At 43.2% G+C, this 13,990-nt stretch overlaps 1 long non-coding RNA gene across 1 annotated transcript; it reads left to right on the forward strand.

Annotated features, from left to right (window-relative positions):
- The first annotated feature begins 1,936 nt into the window (after window positions 1-1,936).
- LOC135525516 (uncharacterized) lies at window positions 1,937-10,239 on the forward strand. Its single transcript, XR_010453172.1, has 4 exons — window positions 1,937-2,131; window positions 2,573-2,814; window positions 3,730-3,843; window positions 8,062-10,239. It is a non-coding gene; the product is annotated as an uncharacterized LOC135525516 (long non-coding RNA).
- The last annotated feature ends 3,751 nt before the right edge of the window (window positions 10,240-13,990 follow it).

Raw genomic sequence — 13,990 nt, forward strand, 5'->3', positions numbered from 1 at the left:
TATAATGTATTGAGAAGTTATATGCTTCTAAGAACTTCCTATAACAGAGTATATTTCTTTCTTGATCAAATAAATCATGAACAAATATATTTCTTTCAACCACTTGGGGAAAAACAAATAATTGTTTTTTTAACAACAATATCTTTGTTGTTCCACAAAAGTGCCTTTTATGGGGAGAAGTTGTGGACATAACATCGTTTCGAAGCTGAACGGGCTTGTTCGTGACTCTTTGGACAGTTTGATGGGTAATTTTGGCGGAGAATAGTTGCACATCCACAAAAAATCACAAAAAATCAATAATTAAGTATGAAGTACCATCAAGAGCTAAGCATACATCTTTTTTAAAATCAAGTTTATTTTTAAAGGTATGGTTGATATCAATGAAGTCTCGTACTTCTGTGACGATATGAGGTTGGACCCAGGAGCAGAGAAGAGACCAGATAAACGAAAATACTTTACTGAGAAACGGTAACAGAAGGATTCCGGTAACACTGGGGCAAGAAACTCAGGAGACAAAGGCACACGGCAAACGAATCAAGCTACTACAACGGGAAACAGAAAAACACACCTTTCTTAAAGGGAAATCATAATAAGTGATAGAAATCACCTGTTATTATTGTCTCAAGGAAGGTCTCGGCCGCCCTGTGGTGACAGGTGGAACCATGACAACTTCAAGCCCACCTTCAGCTCTTTGGTTTGATATTACAGACTTAAATTGGCGTTCTTTATTTTTTCATGTACAGTCTAGGAAAGTTTTGTTGATATCCTTGCTGGTTTGATCAGCTACATATAGGGATAGAGCAGGGAGGACAACGTGACAAACCCTCTGCTTTGGACAATTATTAAAGCCAGTTATTAAAGATGGATTTTGTTTTCTTTCATCTCTGAGAGACATTGAGATGTTGACGGACAATAACGTTTTTCGCCACGTGCACCGCGAAATATTTCACTTGATCTTTCACTGGAATATTCTCAACATATTGGTCATTTGAGTTATGCAGCAGGGACAATATTTTGCATTTATTTAAATTAAGTTACAGACCAGAATCAGAACAGAATGATTTGATAATATTAAGTGCAATTGCAACTTGATCCTTGTCTTTTAGAAACGGAGCTGTATCGTCTGCTAAATTAGATATCTTTTGTTATTTTATGCCTCCTCCATCACCATGGGCCCCTAGTCAGCTGACTCCTCTATGTTGAACATGGTCCCCTTCTCTGCCTCCTCCATCACCATGGGCCCCTAGTCAGCTGACTCCTCTATGTTGACCACGGTCCCCTTCTCTGCCTCCTCCATCACCATGAGTTTTATCTGACCTTAAATGGTTAGATCTGGAACTTTTTTTTTTTTACAGGGTTCCCCTACAGGCAAAAATGGTGCCCCAAATCATTTTTTTTGTGTGAGTGTACTGGGAATAAAATATCAATATACTGTCAACAATGTTTCACTGAGCAAGGCCCAAATGCTTTTCTCTCTCTGATAATTGTAATGGTTGTGCAGACAGGTAATACCAGTAATTTTTCTATTGGACACACAGGCCAATAAATAAACTAGCTGATCACAAATCTAACTAAAATGTTAAATACAATTGTTTATTCTACTATATGTTATATGCAGAGTCAATAATGCAGAGTAATTGTTTTATCTCTTAAGTTTGGTGAGGAATACAGCATAATGAAGTTGATTAATTATATGGTCAGTTCCGAGTGAGCGTAAAACCCCAAGCGGATGCATTACTTTTATACATCCAGTGAAATATCTGTCTCATTGTTCAATGTTCGGCGATAGTAGCTCATTCCGCTCATTATTGTCTCTTTTCACCGGAGAAACGCCTCTCCAATTTCATCGTGGGGGACAATAACCAAAACCTGAGTAATGATTGTATTATGCCCTGCGATGCACCCTCCCGCACACAGGTGGCGTAACTCTACGTGTGTGTAGTTTGACAAGCCCAATCATTCGAAAAAGAGGAAGTGAAAATTTGCCATGGCGTTTGTTTGTTTTTTATTAGTAGGAGATATTAAACCATAAGTAATACTGTATTCGATAAACAATGGACACATAACTTAATCCAGTACACAAATAAAACAAACTATTTATGATTCCGTTTTTAGCGAAGCAAGGCTTCAGGTAAGAACGACCTTACGATGAGTCTGTTTCAGGACAAATGGACAGGCAAGGCCTGGTCAAGTCAATTTTTAATCAAAGTGAATTTTAATAAAAGCCGCGTCCCTTTTAGACAAAACCGCAAGGACTGGCTAATGTTACTCAACTATTTGTTAAAGTTAATCAAACTGAAAAATAAATGCCATCACATACTTTATCAAAATAGGCAAATGTGTAGCTAACTAACGTTAGCAATAAATTGTGGCGAAAACCCTAAATAACGTTAGTTAACTACGGTTATTTTGCAATTTGTGACTTTATTTCGTGGCTTATCCAGCCGAGACCCGGTACAGATAAATAAATTAGCGTAGCAACACTGATTAAATCACTGTCTACATCAGAAAACAATGGCTATGTGTGCTAACCAGATAGCAAGTTACATAACAGCCCTTGTATTTTATACAGGTTTTTCAGGTTGTTTATCTATCTGATCTTTACTTAATAAGGAGAGTGAAGATAACTAGCCTGCCGTTCTCCACCACAAACTGAGCCCAAGACTATACTGACTGGGTCCTGACTGACAACATCACTGGGCACCGCAGGAGAAATGGCATCAGTGAAAGACAGCAGTCAAACACTCCTGTTGAATATCATCACGAAAGATAAAGAGGAGGAAGTGAAGATTTGGGAATGTGATGATTATCCAGGTAAGAAGAGAGCAGGTTTTATCAACAGCGTTTACAACCAAGGTAAGAGAGCAGGGGTGTATTCATTAGTTGCAGAATGTAGCAAAAAACCTTGGTCTATTGCAAAACGTTTACAACAGAAACCGTTTACAATGTAAATAAGAGTTTTTATTGGATAAATTCAGGTTGGTCCCTTCCTGTTTTGTGCCTTTTGCTTCTGTTCGGTTCCTTGTGTAGGTCCATAAGGTATTGGACTGTATATTGAATACTGTATTCTCCACATGGCTCATTCACATTTTTCTACCACTGTACATTGCATTGTGTTACTGTTCTACACACCACATATTCATGTTTACCTTTACATTTGAGGCATTTTACAGATGCTTTTATCTGCCTTTGTGACTGGTTAAAGGAAATATTCATAGCCTGTTATACATTAAAACCTATTAGTAAGTTCATAGGGGAGAAATACCTTGCTCAAGGGCACATTGACAGATCCCCCCCCCCATCGAGTTGGCTCAGGGATCCGACTCTGCGACCTCTCGGTTACTGGCCAAACAGTTTGCTACCGTGTGCACTTAAGATACCATCCCAGGTTTTATCGACAGCGGTTACACTTTTCCTCTGACCCTCGAGGGCCACAGTGCCAGCTGGTTTTCATACTTGCCTTTTAGTGAGAGACTGATTTCTATTAGAATATAATTTTTAAGATGCCAATTGTATTTTTTTTTTTACTTAAGATACCTGGGTCTGTTGTTGATCGAGGCAGGCAGATATCAAGTACGCAGTTAGGTCATTTAGTTGCACGCCAATCACTTTGTTACATGGTTTTAGTATTTATTTTATTTCCTCGAGTGAATGCAACATGTTAGTTTAGACGCAATGCATTTGTCACATTTTGACACGTTTTTTTTTTTTCTATTCTCATTTACACAGGAGAGAGTCCAGACATGGCATCTGTAGAGCTGGCAGGCAGCAGTCAAACACTGGGGCTGAATGTCACCATTAATGAAGAACAGAAGGAAGACATTGGGGAATCTGCTGATCGTGGTAAGAGCAGATTTGATGTATTATTTTTAGGCATGTCAGATGATCCAGGAACACACATTAGTTGATTTAACGGTTTTAATTCCCACTCCAGCTATCTTTGAATTTTTCCAGTAATAAAAGTAAAGCACAAGCATTTCGCTACACCCCGCAATAACATCTGCTGAACATGTGTATGTGACCAATAACATCTGCTGAACATGTGTCAGTAAAGTATAAACACATAAGGGTGAAATAACATGTTTAGACACAATTACGAAATTCAAAGGTTTGGCAATTGAAGGAGTTGTATGTGGAAACAATAGAGAAGCAATTGAGGACAAAAGAGCACCCCCACCACCACCTACCATCACACTTTTATCATGTCAGAGGACACCTAGAGGTTGACACGGGAGTGAAAATTCATTCCTGTCCCATCTTGTCCTGGCAATTTTTTTCCCCTGTACTGTCCCGATCTCGCAACAACTCTTTAACCCCCGGAACATTCTTTTCCCTTCCTGATAAAATCCACTCCCATCTCGTGCTCTTCTTTTGCCCGCAGAAATATGTAAGGTATTGCGTTGGTTTACCAAGTGTTATAAAAAACATGAGCTGGACAGTATATTCCAAGTATAAATTCAGTAAAGTATAAACACATACACCCAAATAACACACACACACAACACAAATTCAAAGGTTTGGCAATTGTGTGGAGCTGCTGACTAATGGCGAATAAACTATACAAATAGTTTATTAAATTACCAAAAATGTTTTTATAGTTTATGGTTTACCAAAGTATTGAAAATGATTTTGTTAATGCAATATGCGACTGTGATGTGGTTGTTTTGCCTAAGTCTCTCTGGATAAGAGTGTGTTCTAAATGTAGATGGATTAAGGCTGCAGGTGAGGACAGAGACCCCAGCAGGATGGTCTGCTCAGCACAGCACTGAGCACATTAAACTGCAGCCTACAGCTGAGCACAGCACCAGCATAAAACTGTAGCCTATGGCTCAACACAGCACCGGCATAAAACTGTAGCCTACAGCTGAGCACAGCACCGGCATAAAACTGTAGCCTACAGCTGAGCACCGCACCGGCATAAAACTGTAGCCTATTGCTCAACACAGCACCGGCATTAAACTGCAGCCTACAGCTGAGCACAGCACCAGCATAAAAGTGCCCTTGTTTGGGTGCAGGGCATAAAACTGTAGCCTGGAGCACTGCGGTAAAACTTCCCCTCACAGCTCCGAGCAAGCACCATGGTCTTGTAGCGGATGCGAGCTTCAACTGGCATAAAAAGCCCAGCTGAGCACCGCAGCGGATAAAAGCTGTAGCCTACAGCTGAGCACAGCACTTGGGAAGGTAAAACAGCCTATGGCTCAGCGTTCAGGCATAAAACTGTAGCCTACAGCTGAGCACCGCACCGGCATAAAACTGTAGCCTACAGCTGAGCACCGCACCGGCATAAAACTGTAGCCTACAGCTGAGCACCGCACCGATTGATAAAACTGAGCCTACAGCTGAGCACCCCGGCATAAAACCAGCCTACAGCTGAGCACACTTTTATCATGTCAAAGCTGTAGCCTACAGCTGAGCACAGCACCGGCATAAAACATTCCTGCCATCTTGGCTCAATTTTTTTCCCCGGCATAAAACTGTAGCCTACAGCTGAGCACAGCACCGGCATAAAACTGTAGCCTATGGCTCAGCATAGCACCGGCCTACAGCTCAGCACAGCACCGGCATAAAACTGTAACCTATGGTTGGTTTATCAAGTGTTACAAAAAACATGAGCTGGCACACACACACACACACACACACACCGAAAAGCACAGCACCGGCCACAGCTCAGCACAGCACCAGCCTACAGCTCAGCACAGCAAAAATATTTTACAGCTCAGCAGCACTGGCCTACAGCTCAGCAAGCACCTATACAAATAGTTTATTAAATTACCAAACAGCTCAGCACAGTTTATGGTTTACCTACAGCTCATTGCACAGCATTTTGTTAATGCACAGCACTGTGCCTACAGCTTTGCACAGCAGCCTACAGCTCTGGACAGCACCGGCCTACAGCTCAGCACAGGATTACAGCTCAGCACAGCACCGGCCTACAGCTCAGCACAGCACCGGCCTACAGCTCAGCACAGCACCGGCCTACAGCTAAACACAGCACCGGCCTACAGCTCAGCACAGCACCGGCCTACAGCTAAACAGCAGCCTACAGCTCAGCACAGCACCGGCCTACAGCTCAGCACAACTGTAGCCTATGGCTCAGCACAGCACCGGCCTACAGCTAAAACTGCAGCCTACAGCTCAGCACAGCACCGGCCTACAGCTCAGCACAGCAGCACGGCCACCAGCTCAGCACAGCACCGGCCTACAGCTCAGCACAGCACCGCCTACAGCTCAGCACAGCACCGGCCTACAGCTCAGCACAGCACCGGCCTACAGCTCAGCACAGCACCGGCCTACAGCTCAGCACAGCACCGTAGCCTACAGCTCAGCACAGCACCGGCCTACAGCTCAACCACAGCACCGGCCTACAGCTCAGCACAGCACCGGTAACCTACAGCTCAGCACAGCACCGGCCTACAGCTCAGCACAGCAGCCTACAGCTCAGCACAGCACCGGCCTACAGCTCAGCACAGCACCGGCCTACAGCTCAGCACAGCACCGGCCTACAGCTCAGCACAGCACCGGCCTACAGCTCAGCACAGCACCGGCCTACAAACAGCACCGGCCTACAGCTCAGCACAGCACCGGCCTACAGCTCAGCACAGCACCGGCCTACAGCTCACCACAGCACCGGCCTACAGCTCACCACAGCACCGGCCTACAGCTCACCACAGCACCGGCCTACAGCTCAGCACATTTACAACATGAACATAAAACATTTTTAAAAACCTGAGCGCCAGTACTGCACAAGTCAATCTATTTTTATTTCTCTCTTCACCTCCGATGGGTTTAGTTAAATATGCAAACAATTAGGCCTCCCGGGTGGCGCAGTGGTTAAGGGCGCTGTACTGCAGCGCCAGCTGTGCCACCAGAGACTCTGGGTTCGCGCCCAGGCTCTGTCGTAACCGGCCGCGACCGGGAGGTCCGTGGGGCGACGCACAATTGGCCTAGCTTCGCCCGGGTTAGGGAGGGCTTGGCCTTGACAGGGATATCCCTGTCTCATCGCGCACCAGCGACTCCTGTGGCGGGCCGGGTGCAGTGCTCGCTAACCAAGGTTGCCAGGTGCACAGTGTTTCCTCCGACACATTGGTGTGGCTGGCATCCGTGTTGGATGCGCGCTGTGTTAAGAAGCAGTGCGGCTTGGTTGGGTTGTGTATCGGAGGACGCATGACTTTCAACCTTCGTCTCTCCCGAGACCGTACAGGAGTTGTAGTGATGAGACAAGATAGTAGCTACTAAAAACAATTGGATACCACAAAATTGGGGAGAAAACAGGGTAAAAATTCAAAAAATAAATAAAAAAATATGCAAAAAATTAGCAGCTATGCCGCTTCAGGCCGCGTGTCGCTCTCTCCGGTTGGTAGCCTATATGATTAAACCGCAGCATTTTTTACACGCCGTGTACTACGAAAGCATTCGTTCTCCATCAAATTTAGGTCAAACATTTTTTTTTTTCCCTTGGCTCTAATGTTAGCGATGAATCCTAAAGGCGCAAGATTGAGCTGACGGAAGGGGAAGTGTGGAAATGACTTTCATTTTTGTATACGTTTTTATTAAGTAAACTATGCTACCCTACACAGTTGTTGTTTATATGAAATGCTCCTCACATGACATATTTCCACCTAAAAAAAACAAACGCAATTTTACACTATCCCTGTACTGCCCGTTCCTGTGGACTGTTGATCCTGTCCCGTCCTGTCCCGAACTAGACTCTAGAATTTCACTCCCATCCCTTCCAATCTCACAAAACCCGCTGAATTCCCGTTCCTGTGTTAAGCTCTAACCTGGACCAACCATTGAGATGTGCCTTTTGTTAAGTACATCGGGTGATACATTAGGTGATAGGAAGTCTGGAGTGGGTCTTTAAGGATGCTCAACAGCGGTATTGTCACTTGGAAAAGAAGATGAAGCCGATGTAGCATTAATTTCAAGCAGAATACACCTGTAGATGTAACTCCTTTTCAGTCATGCTTTATCAGGTACATTTCTTTATTTTAATTTGATCCAATGATTATGGATGTGTACTGCACCTGCTCACCTGTTTTTATGTTGTCATTCACCCAGGAGAGACCTCTAACTCCTCTGAGCAAGTGGAGACATTTCCTCCATCTGGGAAGAAACATCAGGAAGGGACCAAAGCTAAGAGGTCTCGCCACTGTCCTCACTGTGAGGAGAGCTTCCCATTCCCATCATATCTTGAAAGACACCTTCGAAAACATTCTGGAGAAAAGCCTTATTCCTGCTCTATCTGTGGGAGGAGTTTTTCTCAACTGAGTGGCTTGAACGTGCACCAGCGAACACACACTGGAGAGAAGCCTCACCGCTGTCCTCACTGTGAGGAGAGTTTCCCATTTCCATCATATCTTGAAAGACACCTACGAAAGCATTCTGGAGAGAAGCCTTATTCCTGCTCTGACTGTGGGATGAGTTTTTCTCAACTGAGTGGCTTGAACGTGCACCAGCGAACACACACTGGAGAGAAGCCTCACCACTGTCCTCACTGTGAGAAGAGTTTCCCATTCCTATCATATCTTGAAAGACACCTGCGAAAACATTCTGGAGAGAAGCCTTACTGCTGCTCTGACTGTGGGAAATGCTTCACAACATCAAGTCATTTAACCTCCCATCGCAGAGTTCACACAGGGGAGAAACCTTACTCCTGCTCTGACTGTGGGAAGAGTTTCCCATTCCCATCATATCTTGAACGACACCTGCGGAAACATGCAAACCATTGTGTTATATGAAGGTCATGTGGTGTCAACCAGCACTGAACAATACATTTTTGGCCAGCAGTCAACCCAGCCGGCCGGCAGTCAACCCAGCCGGTCAAACCACATACACTGTTGTTCACTGGAATCGTCATTAAGTCGAAGAGGAATCAGTTCAAGGAGTGAAGTCAGGATAGATGATCCTTTCCTCCAAAACATATGAATCCCATATCATCTGTTTTATATGTGCCAAGTCTATTGAGGGGGGGGGGGCACAGGTTACAGTTTAGGCTTAAAGCCTGTTTTGTATGAATTAATATAAGTGGTGACCAGCACAACCTATGACAAAGCTTACAATGAATTAATTGATGGTTTGGGTTCTTTGATCAGTGAAATGATATTCTCCCAGACAATAGCCTCATCATCATCATCAGACAAATACTTTATCCATGATTTAACCATTGGGAAGATATTTTTGCTTTAGTAATTGAAGATGGAAAATAAATAGCAGACACCAAACCTCTGGACAAATTTGTACCCAATGGGACACCATAGGTACAAAGTGCAGACTGTCGACTTAAGATAAAGAGACAAAGTTCTTGGAAACGAGGGAGACCCTCTTGAGTTAAATATATCTCCTAGATGTTTGATCGCTTTTGCACACCAGGCTTTTGGCTCATGGTTTATTACCTGAAAGTAATAGCCTTGTTATGCCATAGAGGGGTATAGAGATGCCACTTCCAGATACCATCTACATAATCTCTCATGGACAGATCTATGTAAATGTAACTGGTGCCATAGAATCTGTCTGGAAGGAATGGGGTGCGTGTGCTATCGAACGGCAGTAGGTCTGGTGTTTTGGGGTTTTCGTCACTGATTTATTTGGACAACTCATGATTTCGCAGATGTTAGCGTCTTCCGAATTTCGGAAGGAGAGGGGGACATTCGATTCGTCACTAGCAAGAGAGAGAGAGAGAGAGAGAGTGAAGCTCCTCATTTTCTAGAATCTCTTAATCCCTTTCTCTTAACACATGTGGACCTAGAATTGTAATCGTGCAGCTGACCAATTACACAACACTTTAGTTCTGTATTAACTAACTATACCATTTACACACTTCTCAACATTCCTCAAATTATTTACTGCATTGGAAATAATAGAACTGTAATATACTATAACATGCATTTCTTAGTATACTAGAAAAATAACTCATCTTTCCATCCAATAAGGGGAAACTAATTCCTTTTCAATAACTACCAAGAGACTGGTGTAGACTGGTGTAGACTGATGATATAAGTGATTGACCATTAAGACGTCGGCATGCTTCCCAGCCTAAACAGGTCCTTGTAGTACCTCAAACGGGATCTTTGCCATTCCATGAAGGTATTTATGTACATGTTTATTGAGTAAGTTTACATTCCTGCTGACTGTCGAAAGAGGAATTTTAAGATTTTGGGAATATGATGATTGAGCAGGTTTTATTACCAGCGATACGAGACCTGGTCACTGATAATAAAAAGCTTTACCCTGAATTCAGATCTTGTCCCTGCTGAATAAATCTCAACAGAATATCTTAAAACGTGTTGTTTCCTTCTGAAGTAAACAATCCAGCCACATGGTGGCATATATCTGTTTTTATTGGCCCACTAGATCATTTTGGGAGGGGAGGGGGGTCGTTTTGTCTAGAAGGTATGCTGCTTTTGTCAAAATTAACTTTTTGTAGCGGGTGTTAATTAATGTAGCAGGTTAGGAGAATTAGGTTAAGGTTAGGAAAAGAGCTAAGTGATATTTTCTAAAATGTTTCGACGTCTAGTTGACATAAGCTGTATTCCATCTAGGCATGGTAGAATAAGCGTCCATGTTATACGGGCTCCCGAGTGGCGCAGCGGTCCAAGGCACCTCATCGCAGTGCAAGAGGCGTCACTACAGACACCCTGATTCGAATCCAGGCTGTATCACAACCTGCCATGATTGGGAGTCCCATGGGGCGGCGCGCAATTCACCCAGCGTCATCCAGGTTTGGCCGGTGTAGGCAGTCATTGTAAATAATAATTTGTTCTTAACTGACTTGCCTAGTTAAATAAAGATGAAATAATATAAAACATGTAACGCTTGGATGCCACCTGCTGGTAAGGTGCTGAACTGTTAGGTTATAGACCAGATGCCATTGTTCGGCAGGCGGTATATAGATGTTGTTACACGCTGGCTAAGGCACTGTTGGCTTCTTCATTAAAACTACATGAAACACGTGCTATCCGGGATCCACACCCCATTGCATTTGACATTACAGACAAATATTCTTTGGTTTTACCTCAGTATATCGCTGTTCGATTAGCTGACTCTCCCTCGACTCCTTGGCTCTTTGGTTGCTAACTCAGTTGTCAAACCGTTAGATCTCCGCTCTCTCTCTACTTTATATCTGCTGGCTTTTATGTTGTGTTCTGTGAGTTTGTGCCTGTGCTCGTCCAAGTGGTGTTCTCTGGCTTAGTACTTCACTACATTACCAAAAGTATATGGACACCTGCTGGTCGAATATATTAATATGTAATTTGCCATTATAACAGCCTCCACTCTTCTGGGAAGGCTTTCTACTAGATGTTGGAACATTGTTGTGGCTTCCATTCAGTCACAAGAGCAGTAGTAAGGTTGGGTACTGGTGTTGGGCGATTAGGTCTGGCTCGCAGTCGGCGTTCAAATTCATCCCAAAGGTGTTTGATGGGATTGAGGTCAGGTCTATGTGCAGGCAAATCAAGTTTTTCCACACCGATCTCGACAAACTATTTCTCATCTGCGGGATCGTCTGAAACCAGGTACCCGGACAGCTGATGAAACCGAGGAGCATTTTAGTCATTAATAAAGACCTTTTGTGTAGAAACTAATTTTGATTGGCTGAGCCTCGCTCCGTAGTGTGTGGTCTGTTCCATCCCAGGCCCAGCCACGCCCCTTCCCAGTCATGGAATTCATAGGTTAGGGCCTAATCAATTTATTTCAATTGACTGATTTCCTTATATGAACTGTAAAAATAGTAAAATCATTGAAATTATTGCATGTCGCGTTTTACAAATTTTGTTCAGTATAGATAAATCCTTGACGCAATAATCCCAGAGGCAGAACAGGTCGAAAAGTTCATTGAAGGACGAAAAACAAACGAAGAGCAGACAAGGTACTAAACAATTAGCACAGGCAGGAATTATTTTCCACTTTCCTTTTTAAGCCGGTGGCAAGCCTGCCGGAGCAGAAGTCAGAGCTGCCTCGACTGGAGTAGCCGAGCAGGATCATGCGGCCCCCACATGTGGGGAATCTAATTGGTTGTTTACATCACACCTCCTCGTGATTGATGGATTGTAGCTCGCCACTGCCAACACTGCATGGCTTGTGGCTGACTTTAGCCAACTCAAGCTAGCTAACGCAGAGTAGATTCTCGGGTCACAAATTCACAGGAGAGCCGCTTGAACGTAACCTTTTTTTAAAAATGAAAATGACTGTTTGGGGGGCAGAAATGCCTTCTGTATGTAACGTGAACTTTCATGTGCCTTAATAATAACAAACTTGTATGCCATCTGTAAATAAGAATACAATTGTTACATTTTGATCCTAGTTGGATTAGCCACAGAAAAAAACAGCAACCTTCCCACTAGCCATGATTGGCTGCGATAATGAGTGGGCTGGACAGGCACGAGAGGTGAGTTTGGATTGGTCCGCCATATAGCACGCTTCTGTCTATTTGAGCTGGTCAGTATTGCTCGACACTTTCTGGAGGACCGAGTTTTGAAATCAGTGGAATTCGAGTGTGATTGCTAAGGAGAGAACTCCTGTCTCCGGATGACATCCTCTTCACACTAAGGGAAACCATGGCATACGTGACAGGAGACAATTGATGATGCATATGGGTAAGATATTCTTGCAAGCTACATTTTCAGATATTACACATTTCTAATTTTGACAGTCTTTTCATTTCAAGTTACGTTAGCTAGCTAACATTACGTGTATGATCTTATTATTCATTTCTCAGAGCCATTTGTTTGGCTGGTTATAGCCTAATGTTCGCCATCTAACATTGAACCTGGTTGATTAGCTCCCTGCAAATTCACGCAAGGTAGTAACAAGTGCTCAGCATATGTGGGAGCTCCAAGACTGTTGGAAAAACATTCCTCATGAAGCTGGTTGAGAGATTGCAAAGCGGTCATCAACCTTTTTTTAAACAATTTATTGGACTACTACAGAGGAGTTGAGAAACAACATATCCTATCCCAAAGTTATTGATTCCTATATATATATATGAATCACTAACCTTTGATGATCTTCATCAGATGACACTCATAGCACTTAATGTTACACATATATATATATATATATATATATATATTCGAAGGGTCTGTTCAATCCATTGGGGGTTACCAACAAGGTGAGGTGGCTTGACCTAATAGAAGTTATGTATTTTTGCTGTTTAATGACTGTCATGTTTAGACATCATCTACGTCAATAATTCCAACTGTGCTCTTGTTTTTATAAGATGTACTTTGTTAGTCCATATGTCATGTGGACATGTGTCTTCTGCTTTATTACTACATGTTTTTCTGTTGTCGTGCCTGCAAGGAGAGGGTCCTGAGTCCTCAGACCCATCGGTGGAGACATTATCTACATCAGGGGAGCAACACCAGGAAGTTGACGAAGCGAAGAGATCTCACCACAGCCCTCAACGTAAGAAGAGATCCAAAAAAAAGATCACACCCTCAACGGCACCTGCACACACACACTGGAGAGATGTCTTCCCACTGTCGAAGTAGCAAATAAAGTTTTGCTTCTGTGACATTGTCAAAGAGACACCAGAGAGTCCGTCCTTAAGAGAAGGGTCAAAACTGCTCTGAGTCCGGGCAAAGTTTAAGGAAATACATGGTGTTACATTCAGGAACAAATCTTTCCACTGCCCAGAGTGTGCTAAAATGTACACGAGATTAGATCAGTTGAAAGCACATGATAATAAAACCTTACCAATTGGTAAAACCTTACCAATGCCCTGAATGTGAGAAGAGATTATCTGACAATAAATGTCTTAAAATCTCTCTGGGATATTAGGGACGGTAGCGCCCCACCTCCACAACAGCCAGTGAAAGTGCAGGGCGCCAAATTCAAAACAACAGAAATCTCATAATTAAAATTCCTCAAGCATACAAGTATTTTACACCATTTTAAAGATCAACATCTTGTAAATCCAGCCACAGTGTCCGATTTCAAATGGGCTTTACGGTGAAAGCACCACAAACGATTATGTTAGGTCAGAGCCAAG

The sequence above is a fragment of the Oncorhynchus masou genome, chromosome 32, assembly GCF_036934945.1.
Source record: "Oncorhynchus masou masou isolate Uvic2021 chromosome 32, UVic_Omas_1.1, whole genome shotgun sequence".
NCBI lineage: Eukaryota > Metazoa > Chordata > Actinopteri > Salmoniformes > Salmonidae > Oncorhynchus > Oncorhynchus masou.